Here is a 16,371-nt window from a genome sequence, read left to right as displayed (position 1 = left end):
TGTTTTGCCATGCTGTTCAGCGCATCAGAATAAAGAGAGTGCCATTATAAACAATCAGAAGTCCTCACATACAAAGAAGATTGACTGTGTTGTGCCCCGGCCAGTTTGTTTTGCTGCATGATATAAGTGAGGGATCCAATCTTTTCTTTATGTTTTAGTTTCGTATTGTTTTGTTTTTTTGATTATGGTAGAAATTGGTTTTACAGGAATAGAAGCCCTTTCGTGTTGTTTTGTTTGTAACCAAGACTTAGGTGCATTACTCATATCAGATTATCCCCTTTTGGATTAGGGATTAAGACATTAGCTCTTTACTAGCATAAAACTTGAGACAATAACGTGAATAAACAGATGCATTTAATGGTTCCAATTTCCTATAGATCAATTTGACTTCAAGGATAATTAAGTTTTCTTTATCTCACATAATTTTCAACTGTGTGACTAGAATGACTTCATTTGGTTTGAACATATGACCTTCATGTATCAAATTCTCTCCACTGCTCACTTCTGTTATCTTCCATATGCTCCTGATGCTGATTATCATGTTAGCATTGCTTTTACAAAGAAGTTACTATAGAAAAAGATTTCTTACTCTATTTATGACTTCTGATGACATAATTATTATGGTCTCTTGGTTTTGCAGAAGTTATTATTCTACAAAATTAGCATTTGGTATTGGAAAACAAGGCAAGAGTCTCTAGGGAGGAGGGCTAACCTTAGTTGATCAAAACAAGGACTTGATTGACAATGGCTGACCGCAAAATTATAGAATTAGAGGATTGATGGCAGCTTATTAGCAGTGGTATTAGAAAGATAGAGAACATATTAGAGGGAAAGCCTGAGGACCCTTTCGATGCAGTACAATGGGCAGTCTTGTACACGTATCCTTTTGGAAGATTGATAATCTACCTTTGTTTCTTATTGTGTTTCAATCTAAATGTTGAAGCATTTTAGTTTATTGATGTTTCTCTTTACGTCCTCTAAGAACTATCTACAACATGAGCACGCAGAAGCATCCACATAACTACTCCCAACAGCTGTATGACAGATATAGAGTGTCTTTTGAAGAGTATATTAATTCAATGGTAAGTACTAATTAGAATTAGTGTTCTAAAGTCTCCAATTTATTTTACATGTTCATTATGAATTTTACAAAAGGGTAAATGCGATTTTCCTATGCATACTTGCCAGCACTGTTAGTTTCATTTAGAATCTTTCAAAGGGACATTCACTGAAGTGTGATCACTGAGCTCAGCATAATATAATCTTTTATTTTTCCAGGTTAAAATCACAATAACATTAATTGCACAAGATCATTCCCAGAAGATTTAACAATTGAGAAACACAACTAGAACACATGATTTATAGATTTACTTAATAGTTTTTCACAAATCTGCTCCTATACGCTTCAATAATGTTCTCCATTTATGCATATAAATCTGTATCAATTCTGCCGTAGAAACTTCTTAATAAAACTGCTCCAAAACACTCTCAACAATATTACTTTTCAGTGCCTCTTGAACAGAATTTTCAATCCCCATCAGTATGAAACAATGTGTCTATATAATAAAAGGCAGGTAAAGTAACATGGTGATAATTGAAATCGAGATGGCTTAAACTAATTGTTTCATTATTCACATCAAAGGGAACCTAATAAAGTCAATGGCTAACTGTAAACTTATGAGTATATTCTTCAGAATTTCTATTTTAATTCTATTTTAAAGATAAAATATGAAACTGTCACATTGATTAGTTGTCTAATGTTGTAGACCCTCTTTGTTTACTTCTTTGTTTGGTGGCGTGATAGGTGCAAAATCAATAGGATTATCAATGTTGTTTTTAATAATTCTACCACTCATTCTACCTCTGGAGATTTAGTGGATTCTATTGTTTTCACCAATGAAGGCCTGATTCTATTTTTTACTTGGGAAGTTGACGTTTTCTGTGTTTCATATTGGCAGCCACTTAATGTTAGAGGAAGTGCTGATTTTGTTTAACTTTCGTAACTGTATTCAGGTGTTATCTTCTTTAAGGGAAAAACATGAAGAGTTTATGTTGAGAGAGCTTGTGAGACGATGGGATAACCACAAAATAATGGTCCGGTGGCTATCTCGTTTCTTTACCTATCTCGACCAATATTTCATCCCACAGAGTTCCCTTTCTGGTCTTAATATGGTTGGCCTTAAATGTTTTCGTGATCTGGTAAATTGTTTTCTTGTATACAGTTTTTGAATGTTTTTTTCCCATGGCATTTATTCTAACCTGAACAAGTGGGATTGTCGATAATCCCGAGAAATATGAAATGTCAAGCTTGAGAACGCTTAAGTGACAGCTAGAAATGGGTACTTGTATTCAATATTTTTTCTCCTGGCAGGTTTATCAGGAAGTGAAGGCTAATGTAAGAGACGTTGTCATTGCATTGGTATGTGGAATTGTATTGTCTAATTATACCACACATGCTCAGTGACAGCATCATTGTTAGTTGTTTACATCACAATAATTTTCACTGTGATTATGGTGCATTAAAATTATTGTGTACATTTCTTAGATTGATCGAGAACGTGAGGGAGATCAAGTAGACCGTTATTTGCTGAAAAATGTTTTGGGCATTTTTGTGGAAATTGGGATGGGGAGTATGGATTGCTATGAGTCCGATTTTGAAAAAGCCTTGTTAGAAGAAACTGCTTCATATTATTCTCAAAAGGCTTCTTCATGGATTCTCGAAGATTCATGTCCTATTTATATGCTAAAGGTAATTAAATTTGATGCTTTCCATGCTAATTTCCCTGTTGAACACCCTTGAGAATTATATTCAAAATGAAAAATTGCGACTTATTGTAGGCAGAAGAATGTTTGAAACGAGAGAAAGAAAGAGTTGATCATTATTTGCATGCAGATAGTGAGCAAAAGTTATTGGAGGTAGGATTTCTGCTCAGAAGTTTGTGTTATAGGTCGTGTGAATCACAAAGTTTGCACATTTAATAAAAATATTTTCATTTGATTGTTGTTTATTGTATGTTTTGGTTTAGGGAGTACGTACAACATGAATTGCGCTCCCAGTATGAAAAACAGCTTCTAGAAAAGGAAGATTCGGGGGTCCATTCCTTGCTTAGAGATAATAAGGTATGATTATGGATCAGTGTTAAACTTGACCTTGTTTCCTATAATGTATGATTACATGAATCGAAACTGATTGTTCTCTACAGGAGGAAGACCTTACAAGAATGTATAGGCTGTTTCATAAGATACCAGAAGGTTTGGAGCCGGTTGGACAAATATTTAAACAAGTATTTCTCCTTCCAGCTTTTCTAATTTATGATTATATGTTTGCTGTTGTGACCCTCTTAAAAAGAGAAATTAGTTAACAGGAGAGAAGACATTTTGCTGTCATTTTTCCAATTCATGACTACTTTACTTTCATTTCAGCATGTTATTGATGAGGGAACGAGGCTTGTCATGAAAGCAGAAGATGAAGCCAGCAATAGAACGGTGAAATAATTTTAAAATGCTATTTGATGATATGTAATTTAGTGTAAGAAAGGGAAATATTCTTTGTGGTCTGTTGAGTGCTGGTCACAATACATGGAACATTTCATGTGTTTTTTATTTGCATGCAAAAAAGTGGTAAATGATTTGCCCCTCAGCCATTGATAATGATTCAAAATAATTTTTGTCGTGCTGCAGACTGAAAAAAAAGGCACAGATGGGGCACTGGAGCAGGTGTTTACATATCTGTTCTTTTTCAGTTGCTATGTCAATACAATCTACTTCTAGGTTTTTCATTTTGCATGATTAAGAAATTATAACACAAGTAGTCATATGTGATTAGTAATACCCAAGAACATGCAGCAATTATATGCCAAAAATTAATATTTTATGCTGTAGTCATTTCTATTTGTTGTAATACTATTAAATTTGTAATAGCATGGCTTCTTATTATTTTAACTCGCTATTAATTTTTAGGCATTCATGTGGGAGATTATTGAATTATATAAGAAGTACATGCATTATGTCAGTATGTGCTTTGGTGACCAAACCATTTTTCATAAGGTTAGTTTGAAGCAATGAGAACTGTGCTTCTATTTACTCGAATCTGTTTAACAATAGATTTTGTTGCTAATCTGTTATACCTGAATCATTTTATTTTCTTGAATTTGATTAGGCACTAAAAGAAGCGTTTGAGGTGTTCTGTAATAAAGGAGTTGAAGGGAGCACAAATGCAGAATTGCTGGCTACATTTTCTGACAACATATTGAGAAAAGGTGGCAGTGAAAAACCAAGTGATGAAGCCATTGAAGACACTCTTGAGAAGGTGACTCCTTTTTATTCTTAACTTTGTATGTTTACAAATGACTTATCTTATTCAAGTTCTTACTGCATCAGTAATAATGTTACAGGTGGTAAAGATTCTTGCATGCATTGGTGACAAAGATCTGTTTGGAGAGTTTTATAGGTATGTTCTCCAGCATTTACTTTGTGAAGAATTTGAAGAATTCGGATTCTAAATCCTTTTGTTATACAAGTCTAACCTTTGAACAGCAACAGTAAACAGTTTTCCAAAATGTTTCCAATGTGTTTAAACTTTCTTTTGTGTAAAGAGATTAAAGTACTGTACATGGTCTATATTTATGGGAGGGATTTGTGAGCCCAATTAAAGCCAATTACAGAAACGGTATTTCTTATTGTTGCAGAAACTTGTGAACCTCAATAGAATGTGCGAAAAAGTTATTGAAAAAATAATTAATTGAAAAAAACAAGTCGATATACCTACAAAAGAATATCTTCATATTTGTGAATGCATATTTTATATTTCATCTATAAATAGTCAATTGCAATTTTTTTATGGAAGAGTTTTGAAATTGGAACTCTGGATTATATTTTCGAGGCATTTCTTGTTGGAAAACTAAATGCGGTGGTTGTCTTGCCCCTTTGAGCCAAACGCCCACCTACCACCTGACGACCGGCAGAACAATCAAATAAATTAATACAGGTAGGTGAAGTTTTCAAATTTTTGAAAAGAGGGGAAAACTGGAATGTGACAAAAAGGAATGTTTTATTCATTCATTTAGTGAGATCAAGTAGATCAGTAGTTGCAGAGTTCAGCAGAGCAGAGAAAAGGAAGAAGAAGAAAGTGGTCAGTAGATCCACTAGTTGCAAAGACAGAAGGAAGTATGTTCGGTGTCTCCAGTTGCACATGACACCTCTTTTCATTCTGTGAGTTTGTTGTTATTTGTTTTTGTCCTATTGAAGCAGTGATTGCTCCAAGCACCATTGTATGCAACCATTAGAATTGCAAGTTTAAAGTTTGTTGAAGTTTGAAGTATTATCAGTTTAGGATTATTTTAGGATTTTCTGATTGAAGCCGAATGCTCCCAGATTTTTTAATAGTTTGATGAAAGATTGAATAGAAAGCAAGCAGCATACTCAATCTATTGTTCTTCATCTTCTATTCATTGCATTTGACAAGTTTGGTTGAAAGGTTAAAGCTTTGGCTTTCTGGTTTTAATAGAGAAAGCATTCACATTGAAATATTTCGTAAGTTATAATTTTTAAGTTTGAAACAGAACACTCGACATCCTCTTTCTCAGTTGGAGCCAAGCTCACTTAGCATCCATTGGTGCTGAGCATTTCCTATGTGTGTGTCGAGCTCTTCTTCTGCCGAGCCTTTTTCTTCAAGTGCCAAGCTCCTCTTTGTGTTGAGCTCACTCGGCACCTGCTGCCTATCACTCGGCATCTATTGGTGCCGAGCAAATTTTCACTCGGCACATTCATGTGCCGAGAAAAACTAGCACTTGGCAATTGTGAGTGCCAAGTAAAATTTTTAGGTTTAGGGTTGAGTTGTGAGTTAAATTTAATTTGTATTTCTCACATGGTATCAGAGCTTTGAGGCCCCACATCCACAGTGAGTTAGGGCATTTGTTTTCTTGGGATATTTGACATGGCATGAGATGCAGGAAAGATATGGCAGCAGCCACCATCCTTTAATGGGCAGAATTATGATACATGGGCAAAGAAGATGAAAATCATTATGGTTGCAAATGATTTGTGAGAGTTTGCAGTTAATGGATTCAATGATGTAACAGACCCAACTCAGTATGCTGCTCTCACAAATGCATAGAAGACTCATTTGAAAGAGTCAAGGAGGAAGGATGCTAAAGCATTAAGTTTTATTGAAGCAGCAATGACAGAGACAATTTTTTCAAAAATTGCAGCAGCAAATTATGCAAAGGAAGCATGGGATATCCTTGAGACGAATTTCAAGGGGATTGATAAAGTTCATACTATAAAGCAATAGAACATTAGGAGGGAGTTTGAGAACCTTCAGATGAAGGAGAATGAATCAGTTGTAGACTTCAGTTTAAGGACCTCCACTGTAATTAATCAATTGAAGTCAAATGGAGAAGACTATCAAGAGTAGAGGATAGTGGAAAAGATATTAAGGAGTTTATTTTATAAATATGACAATTTGATCATGACCATAGAAGAGGCAAAAGACCTCACTATTTTGACAATGGATAAGTTGATGGGTTCTCTTCAAACCCATGAGCATAAGATCAATAGATCTACATCTTCATCTTCCCAAGAGCAAGCATTCAAGGCTCAATCAAATTCAAGAAGAAGGGGAAGAGGAAGAAATGGCTCAGGCAGGAACTCTAGAGGTAGAGGCCGAGGAAATGGAGGACAAAGGAATGCTACAGCAGAAAGCTCAAGAAGAGCAGGGGAGCAAGTAGCTCACAAAATATTTCAAGAGGAGGTAAGAAAAATTACAACTCAAATAAGAGTAATGTAGAATGCAACTACTATCATAAATATGGGCATTATGCAAATGAATGCTAGAAGAAGTAGAATGATCAATCAGGACAAGCAAATGTGGCTGATGTGAATATGGGAAGTGGACCTAATGCTACTGCCTTCATCATGTGTAATGTTGGTGAAGAAGGAAGCCCTGAGGTTTGGTACCTCGATAGTGGATGTAGTAACCACATGAGTGGTAATGAAACCTTATTTTCATTCATTGACAAGAGTTTCAAATCAGAAATTAAGATGGGTAACAATAGAACCCTACCAGTTGTGGGCAAAAGATCTATTATGGTCCGCATCAAGAAAGGTGAGAAAAGAGATATACAAAATGTGTATTTCGCCCTTGGTATGAAGCACAATTTGATGAGCGTTGGTCAACTCATTCAAAATGAATACAAAGTGCTGATGGAGAATGACACGTGTGTCATTCATGAAAAGGATGGGAGTAAGAACTTATTTGCAGCAGTTCAAATGACAAAGAATATAATGTTTCCTTTGAGGATTGAGACATGTTTCTCATCTCAAGTTAGTGCTTTATCTCCCACACAATCAGCTCTAAGGAGTGTGATTGAAGACCCTTCATAGTTGTGGCATCTCAGATATGGTCATCTCGACTATGTTGGTTTAAATTTGTTATCAAATAAAAGAATGGTAGATGGTTTGCCACGTGTAGAAAAATTTTGTGACAAGTGTGAGCCTTGTATTTTGGGTAAGCAACATAGACTTCCCTTTAATTTTGGAAATTCCAGGCGGGCTAGATATCCATTAGAATTAGTGCATGTACTGACCTAGTCGGTCCTATGCAAGTTATTTCCATTGGGGGAGTACTTATTTTATAACATTCATTGATGATTTTAGACATAAAACATGGGTGTTTTTCTTAAAGAATAAATCTAAAGCATTTGATAAATTTGTAGAATTTAAAGCCCAGGTTGAAAAAGAATGTGAACACTATATCAAGGTCCTAAGATCAGATAGAGGAGGGGAGTATACCTCCAATTCTTTTGTAAATTTTTGTAAGAAACATGGCATAAAGAAAGAACTCACAGCCAGCTATACACCACACCAGAATGGAGTGGTAGAAAGAAAGAATAGGACCATTGTTAAAATGGTAAGGAGCATGATGAAAGAGAAAAGTCTCCCAATTGAATTTTGGGGAGAGGCTATGGCAACAGTAGTTTACCTAATTAATAGGTGTTCTACAAAGGCAGTCTGTGATAGAATTCCAATGGAAGCATGGTCACGAAGAAGATGGATAGTTGAACACTTAAGGGTGTTTAAATGTGTTGCATATGCACATGTGCCTAAAGAGCAGAGGAAAAAATTGGATGACAAAGGTGTGAAGTGCATCTTCACAGGGTACAACTCCGAATCAAAGGCATACAGATTGTATAACCCATTGAACAACAAGATGACTCTTTCAAGAGATATAATTTTTTTTGAAAATTAGTCTTGGTATGGTTCAATTGATGAGTCACCAAGCACTTCTAGTAAAGTGCCAATTATGAATGAAGAAGGTACTGATGAACAGCAAGAAGAAGGAGCAAATAGAAGAAAAGGCAAGTAGATTCAGACATTGCCGAGCTCCTCTAGGCATGACCGAGTGTCAGTGCCAAGTATCAGTGAAGACTGAGCTAGTCGGCAATGCAGCTGCAATGAAGATTCTGATCCCACACTCTCCTCCTTATTACCAAAAAAGATCAAGAGTCTTAGGGAGATATACCAAGATGAAAGGTATGAAGATTATGATGAGAGTGTTAATTTTGCATTATTTTCTCATAGTGATCCAATATATTTTGAAAAAGCTATTAAGGAGAAGAAATGGTGTAAAGCCATGGATGAGGAGATAGATGCCATAGAAAGAAATGAGATATGGGAGCTAACTGAATTGCCTCTCAAGAAGCAAGTGATTGGAGTGAAATGGGTCTATAAGACCAAATGCAATGTTGAAGGCAAGATTGATAGGCATAAGGCAACGCTAGTAGTCAAGGCTACAAACAGCAATATGGAAGAAACTATGATGAGACCTATGCCCTTGTTGCAAGAATGGAAACCGTGTGTTCTGTCATAGCAATTGAAGCCTAGCACAAATGGAAAGTATTTCAAATGGATGTGAAGACTGCCTTCTTAAATGGTGTATTAAAAAAAGAAGTGTATGTGGAGCAGCCACCTGGTTATGAAGTTGTAGGTGAAGAGAACAAAATATATAGATTGAAGAGAGCTCTCTATGGGCTCAAGCAAGTTCCAAGGGCATGGTACAGTAGGATTGACTCATATTTGATGAGCAATGGCTTTAGCAAAAGCAATGGTGAGCCTACTCTCTACATCAAGGCAGCAAATGGTAATGTATTGGTTGTTGTTTTGTATGTAGATGATTTAATTTTTACTGGTAATGATAAGGCTCTAATTGGTGAGTTCAAAGAGGCTATGAAAAGTGGATTTGAAATGACAGACCTAGGTCTCTTGAAATACTTTCTAGGCATAGAAGTAAAACAAATGCATGATGACATCTTCATCTCTTAAGAAAAGTATTCAGAGCAGATCTTGAAGAGATTTAAAATGCATAATAGTAAGACAGCCCCCACACCAATAGCAATAGGTCTGAAATTGACCAAGGAAGACTCTAGCAAGAGAGTGGATCCAACACTATACAAGAGTATGGTTGGAAGTCTAATGTATTTGACTGCAACTCAGCCAGACCTAATGCATGCAGTAAGTCTGATTTTCAGATTTATGAAAATTTCAAAGGATTCCCATTGGCAAGCGGGAAAAAGGATCCTAAGGTATGTGAAAGGTACCAAAGGATTTAAAATTTTGTATACTGCAAATGATGATCTCAAGTTGGTGGCATACATAGATAGTGATTGGGCTGGAAGTATAGATGATAGGAAGAGCACTTCTGGATACATGTTTCATATGGGATCGAGTGCAATTTCATGGGCATCCAAGAAGCAACCTATTGTTGCTCAATCTATAGCAAAGGCTGAATACATAGCAGAAAATGTAGTAGCATGTCAAGCAATTTGGCTAAGGAGGATCTTGATAGATTTGAATGAAAGGTAAGAGGATGGAACCACAATTTATTGTGACAACATCTCATCAATTGCACTGTCCAAGAATCCAGTCTTCCATGGGAGAAGCAAACATATAGAGATCAGATATCACTTCATCAGAGAGTTGGTGGAGAATGGGGATATCAAAATAAATTTTTGTAAGTCTGAGTAGTAGCTAGTAGACATTTTCACAAAGCCATTAGGCATTGAAACTTTTGTACACCTAAGAGAGTATCTTGGTGTAGTTGATGTGTATCAGCTGTGATCCTTGTTTGTTTGGCTCGGGACAAAGGAGGAGTGTTGGAAAACTAAATGTGGTGGTTGTCTTGCCCTTTTGAGCCAAATGCCCACCTACCACCTAATGACCAACAGAACAACCAAATAAATTAATATGGGTAGGTGAGGTTTTCAAATTTTTGAAAAGAGAGAGAAACTAAAATGTGACAAAATGGAATGTTTTATTCATTCATTCAGTAAGATCAAGTAGATCAGTAGTTGCAGAGTTTAGCAGAGCAGAGAAAAGGAAGAAGAAGAAAGTGGTCGGCAGATCCACTAGTTGCAGAGACAGAAAGAAGTATGTTCAGTGTCTCCAGTTGCACATGACACCTCTATTCATTCTGTGAGTTTGTTGTTATTTGTTTTTGTCCTGTTGAAGAAGTGATTGCTCCAGGCACCATTGTATGCAACCATTAGAGTTGTAGGTTTAAAGTTTATTGAAATTTGAAGTATTATCCATTTAAGGTTATTTTAAAGTTTTCTGGTTGAAGCCGAATGCTCCCAGATTTTGTAATAGTTTAATGAAAGATTGAATAGAAAGCAAGCAACATACTCAATCTATTGTTCTTCATCTTCTATTCATTGCATTTGACAAGTTTGGTTGAAAGGTTAAAGCTCTGGCTTTCTGGTTTTAATGGAGAAAGCATTCACGTTGAAATATTTCCTAAGTTATAATTTTTGAATTTGAAACAAAACACTCGGCATCCTCTTTCTTAGTTGGAGCCGAGCTCACTCGGCATCCATTGGTGCCAAGCATTTCCTATGTGTGTACCGAGCTCTTCTTGTGCCGAGCCTTTTTCTTCAAGTGCCAAGCTTCTCTTTGTGCCGAGCTCACTTGGCACTTGCTGCCTATCACTCAGCATCTGTTGGTGCCGAGCAAATTTCCACTCGACACATTCACGTGCCGAGCAAAACTAGCACTCGGCAATTGTGAGTGCTGAGTAAAATTTTTAGGTTTACGGTTGAGTTGTGAGTTAAATTTAATTTGTATTTCTCACATTTCTTGCCTCAATTGTTGGAAAATATCACCAAAATTAGGGAAAATGAATGAGTGTTTTGTTTCATTCACAATTGTTGTGTCACTGACATTACCTTATGTTGTGTGAGTGTGAACTATCTTTTTATTTTAAATTTGTTTTTCTCTTCTGTATTAGGGACATATTCCTTAAAAATAAAATGAAAAAGTGAAATTTCGTGTTTTCATGTATTACAATCGATGTACTGTATTTTTATTTTAAAATTGGATTGTCTCATAGAATTATAATTGATAAGTCCTATTTCTGAGATTGTTTTTATATTGTGATTATTTAAACACAAACGATTATAGCGAATTTTTTAATTTTAAAGTTGGATTGTCTCATATAATATGTACTATAGATATTGCAAATGGTATTGGGTTTTTTCCACGTTTTGTATTCATTCTGCTAACTGTTTTCAACTTTTTAGGAAAAAACTAGCCCAGAGGCTTTTATTTGATAAAGGTGTAAATTTGGATCTTGAACGGAGTCTCATAACAAAACCTAAGGAACAATGTGGAGGCCAGTATACTTCAAAGATCGAAGGAATGGTATGTATAATATATGCACATCCATGACTTTGTGAGCTCTGGGAGGAACAAAAACTGTTTCTTAGGCAGCAACTCAGATTGACAGGCTGCACTTTTGATTTCAAATTTTTTTCTTAGGTAAGAGATTTGACGCTTGCAAAGGAGAACCAAACCAACTTTGCAAAATATATTGACAATCATGATAATAAACATATAAGTCCTGGAATTGACTTGTCTGTAGTGATCTTGACGACTGGACTCTGGCCTAGCTACAAGTCATTTCATCTGAATTTGCCTACTGAGATGGTAAGACTTCTACAGTTTGCCTGTGCTTTCTGTTTCACAGGTTGAATATTATAATAGAACAATACAATATTGGTAGTATTTTTGTTTAGCTCTTTGTGGCTGGGAAGGAATAGAAAATAGGTTAAAGAGACGGACATTTTATCTTTTACCATTGCAAGGTTCTTGTAGGAAAAAAAATTAAAGAAAGAGGAAAAGATTTTCATTGATTGAATTGTACAATTACATTGTTTTTATTTATAGAGGCATTTTACAATTTCTAGAATATGAAATGGTAAAACTAAATTAAATTATGCTGTGACTCTACACATGGATGATTGTATGAAGAGAGACTACCCACTCTAGATGAAGATGTGTCTAATTAAGAAATTATAGAAAATATGTAACACTTGTAATTCACTTGAAACTAATTTCACTTATTAAAAATTCAAATAGGATGAGTCCCCACGTTAAATCTTCTGAGGTATTCATTTACAACATAAAATTTTAGTTCTCCTTTATCAGTATCACTTTTGTAAAATTTGCTCTTTCTCCAACTAATATAATTTCTTTTGTTTCAAATTTTTCACCTAAGCAAGTAGTTTTGATTAACTACATTTCTTTGCAGAAATACTGTTCCATTGTGGAGAGAAACCATCTCTAAACATTTTCTCCAAGAAACATGGGTATCTAGTAGTTGTGCTGGTCAGTTTTTAGGAATGTTTTTGAGAAATATGGTTCATCAGTGGTGCACTTCTTGAAAAAAAAGCATGTACAATACATTCTGGATCATTGTGATTACACATTGTATCAAATATTCCCTATTACGCTACCGTTTATATTTTTTTAGTTTATGTTTTTTCTCTTTAATTCTCCTACTGAAAATCCTAGTTTTTGCATAATTCCGTTGAAATGTGTAAATATGGTGTCATTGCATACAATGGTCATATTTGTACCTTCACAAAGATAAAATGACGGAAACAATGAATCATTTCAAGAGTAACTGATTAGAATATCCTAGATATATTAGAGCATCAACATATTGATTTCCTTTCTTGTAATAAAAACATTCATGCTTATTCTTTCCCCACTTCATGCTCATCATTGCATTTTCCTCTAAATATTTTTGTACGTGCCATCCATCTTTTGTATCAAAGTGAAGGAAACAGAGAGCAAGGCTCCAAGACAGAAGATTCAGTCATTTATATTCAATACAGTTCTCTGTGAACTAGTACTGGGCTTAATTTCAGTCATTATAAATAAACATTTTATTTTTGCCAAAATAGAAAATCATTTTTAATTATAGTGCTCAACTGAACAAACATGGTGCAGCAGTGGCACCACTTCAACGATGCTGCTATAATTTATAATGCTAAATACAGCTCTGGATAATTGTACATTAACCCTTAGTTAAGGAATACATTAATTAGTATGCTTTTTATAGCTATATATATGTTGTGGCAACTTTTGAAGTATGTTCAGCGATTTAATAATCACGCCTTTCCTTCTTTGTAGTTGAAGTGCATAGAAGTATACAGAGAGTTCTATCAGACAAACAATAAACATAAAAAGCTTACATGGATATATTCTCTAGGGCACTGCAATCTAACTGGCAAGTTTAGTAAAAAGACAATAGACATTACTGTGACCACATACCAGGTATGAGCTTTAATTATAGCAATGTTAAGAATTGCAAAATTATTCTAAATTTGTGCAATCTATTTGATATTTTCATGGGACAATGATTTATTATGTTATAATAACAGTTTTGGATGGTGTTGATTGTTTGAGCATTAAATAAATTTGTTTCTCGTTTATGTGTGGATCTCCAGGCAGCTGCGTTGCTTTTATTTAATTCATCAGAAACACTGAGCTATGCAGAAAAAAATCACAGCTGAATTTGACAGATGAAGATACTGTGAGGATGCTGCATTCACTTTCCTGTGCGAAATATAAAATCCTTGAGAAGCAGCCAGCTACAAAAAAAGTCACAGAATCTGATTGTTTCAAATTCAATACAAATTTTACAGACATAAAGAGGAGGATTAAGGTTCGGTCGAAAAGCTGAAATTATTTAGATTCTCACTTCAAGTATTACAAAATTTAAAGATTTGGTGACAATTGTAATACTTCTCTTGGCTGCAGATTTCGCTTCCTCCAGTGGAGGAGAAAAACAAAGTAATTGAGGCTGTGGAATATGATAGGCGTTATTTAATTGATGCTGCTATTATTCGAATTATGAAGAGTAGGAAGGTTCTATATCATTCACAATTAATAACAGAGTGTGTAGAGCAATTGGCACAAATGTTCAAAGTAAGCCCTTTATTCAAAAATTGTTGATTTGTTGCTCAAGTCTGATCATTTCATACAGCTTGACTCTACAAAACTAATGAAACTCATGGCTGGCAGCCGAGTATCAAGGACATCAAAAAGCGGATAGAAGACCTGATCACACGGGACTATATGGAGCGTGATGAAACCAATCCTACCATGTACAGATATCTTGCTTGAAACTGCTGAACAAGTAAAAGAGAGTGTGGGAAGCCTTTTTGTTTTTGTTTTGTTAACGCCCTTCACGTGACAATTGAGCTAGCTTGGGCTTCCAATTGTTCTCTGCCAAAATACTGGCTTTAGAGGAACATTCGGTTGGAAGTTATCCTTTAAAAAAGAAGGTTCTCTCTGATATTTTATTGTCAATTTCAAAATGGTATCTGATTTTCCTTGATCATTTTAAGGAAACTTTCAAGAATGCAATAAAATAAGATGGTTGTTTTCTCTGATTGTGTTGATGGTTTGGTAACTCTTCAAAATTAGTAGTAGTCTTTGAGGAACTCTTCTTTCCATTTTCATTTGATATGAATGTTAGGAAGGGCTTGATCTCATGTAAGAATTTTGGGCGGATTCTGTTATCAATTACAATATGCAGATTTATCGCAAGTGCAATTCTTATTATTTCTTCATCTCAGAGCTATCCATACATGTATGGAAAAGGTCATAAGGTGGTGGAAATGTCACCTTATCACTTATCTTGCATGATTTTCTGGCTAGCTATGTTAGTGTCAATGGAAAATCCTGAAAGATAACAAACCAAAATCTTCAAACACACTTAAATATAAGTGGGATTTTATTTGATTACGATAAAACTAACTACATGTGTAATGCTAAAATGTTGCAAGCCCTAGAAAAGCAGAAAATAATTATTCAATTCTTGGAAATTGCTTTCAATTACAGTTTAGACAATCTAGTGACACTTTGATATTCTTTTATTCATTCATACCAAAGTTGTGAAATAGGCCTGGGTACTCATTTTCTTCTAGTGCCACTTAAGAATTGTTGGAAATTTAAACGTCAACGCCTGCAGTTTGTCCTCGAGCCCCACGCCCATCTACCCTATCAGGTCACGGCAGGCATTTATTTTTGGTAGGTGAGATTTTGAATTTGGACGTTGAGGGGGAAAGATATGACAAAAAGGAATGTTTATTCATTCATTCAGAGAGTTCAAGCAGATCAAGCGATCAGAGAGAAGTTGCAGAGTTGAGCAGAGAAGGAAGAAGGAAAGAAGTTTGTGCCTGCAGTTGCACGTGCTTCCCTTGTTCACTCTGTAAGTTTGTCATTGTTAGATTTGTCCTGTTGAAGTAGTGATTGCTCCAAGCACCATTGTATGCAGCCATTAGAGCTGCAAATTTAAAAGTTTATTGAAGTTTGAAGTATTGTCATTTTAGGGTTGTTTTAGGGTTTTTTAGTTGAAGCCTAATGCTCCCAAATTTTGTAATAGTTCAAATCTTAGTTGAATAGAAGGCAAACATGCATACTTGAATCTATTGCTCTTCTAGGCTTGTATGTTGCATTTGAGTAATTTGTTTGAAAGCTTAAAGCTTTGGCTCTCTGATTTTATCTTCTTTAAGTGTCGAACTAACTCAGCATCTACTACATTTTTTCTTTGTGTGCCAAGCTCACTCGGTACTTGTTGCCTATCACTCAGCACCCTCAAGTGTCGAGCAACCTGCCACTCGGTACCATCAAGTGCTAAGCAAAACTGGCACTCGACACCTTCATGTGCCGAGCATTTTTCAAGTGCCAAGTAAAGTTTTTTGAGTTAGGGTTGTGAGTATTAAATTAATTTTTTATATATTTCTCACATGGTATCAGGAAAGATATGGCAGCAACCACCAATCCTTTAATGGATAGAATTATGATACATGGGCAAAGAAAATGAAAACCATTCTGGTTGCAAATGATTTATGAGAGTTTGTGGTTAATCGATTCAATGATGTGACTGACCCAACCCAGTATGCTACTCTCACAAACGCACAAAAGACTCATTTGAAAGAGTCAAGGTGGAAGGATGCTAAGCCATTAAGCCTTATTGAAGCAGCAATGATAGAGATAGTATTCCCAAAGATTGCAGCAGAAAAT

At 35.4% G+C, this 16,371-nt stretch overlaps 1 pseudogene; it reads left to right on the top strand.

Moving 5' to 3' along the window:
• Positions 1 to 738: 738 nt before the first annotated feature.
• On the top strand, positions 739 to 14,466 carry LOC149553799 (cullin-1-like; annotated as a pseudogene).
• The last annotated feature ends 1,905 nt before the right edge of the window (positions 14,467 to 16,371 follow it).

Source organism: Cupressus sempervirens, chromosome 6 (genome assembly GCF_028749045.1).
Source record: "Cupressus sempervirens isolate cs-2001-9-10 chromosome 6, ASM2874904v1, whole genome shotgun sequence".
Classification (NCBI taxonomy): Eukaryota; Viridiplantae; Streptophyta; class Pinopsida; order Cupressales; family Cupressaceae; genus Cupressus; species Cupressus sempervirens.
Note: the sequence above shows the minus strand (reverse complement) of the source record. Positions and strands in the feature narration are given on the sequence as shown.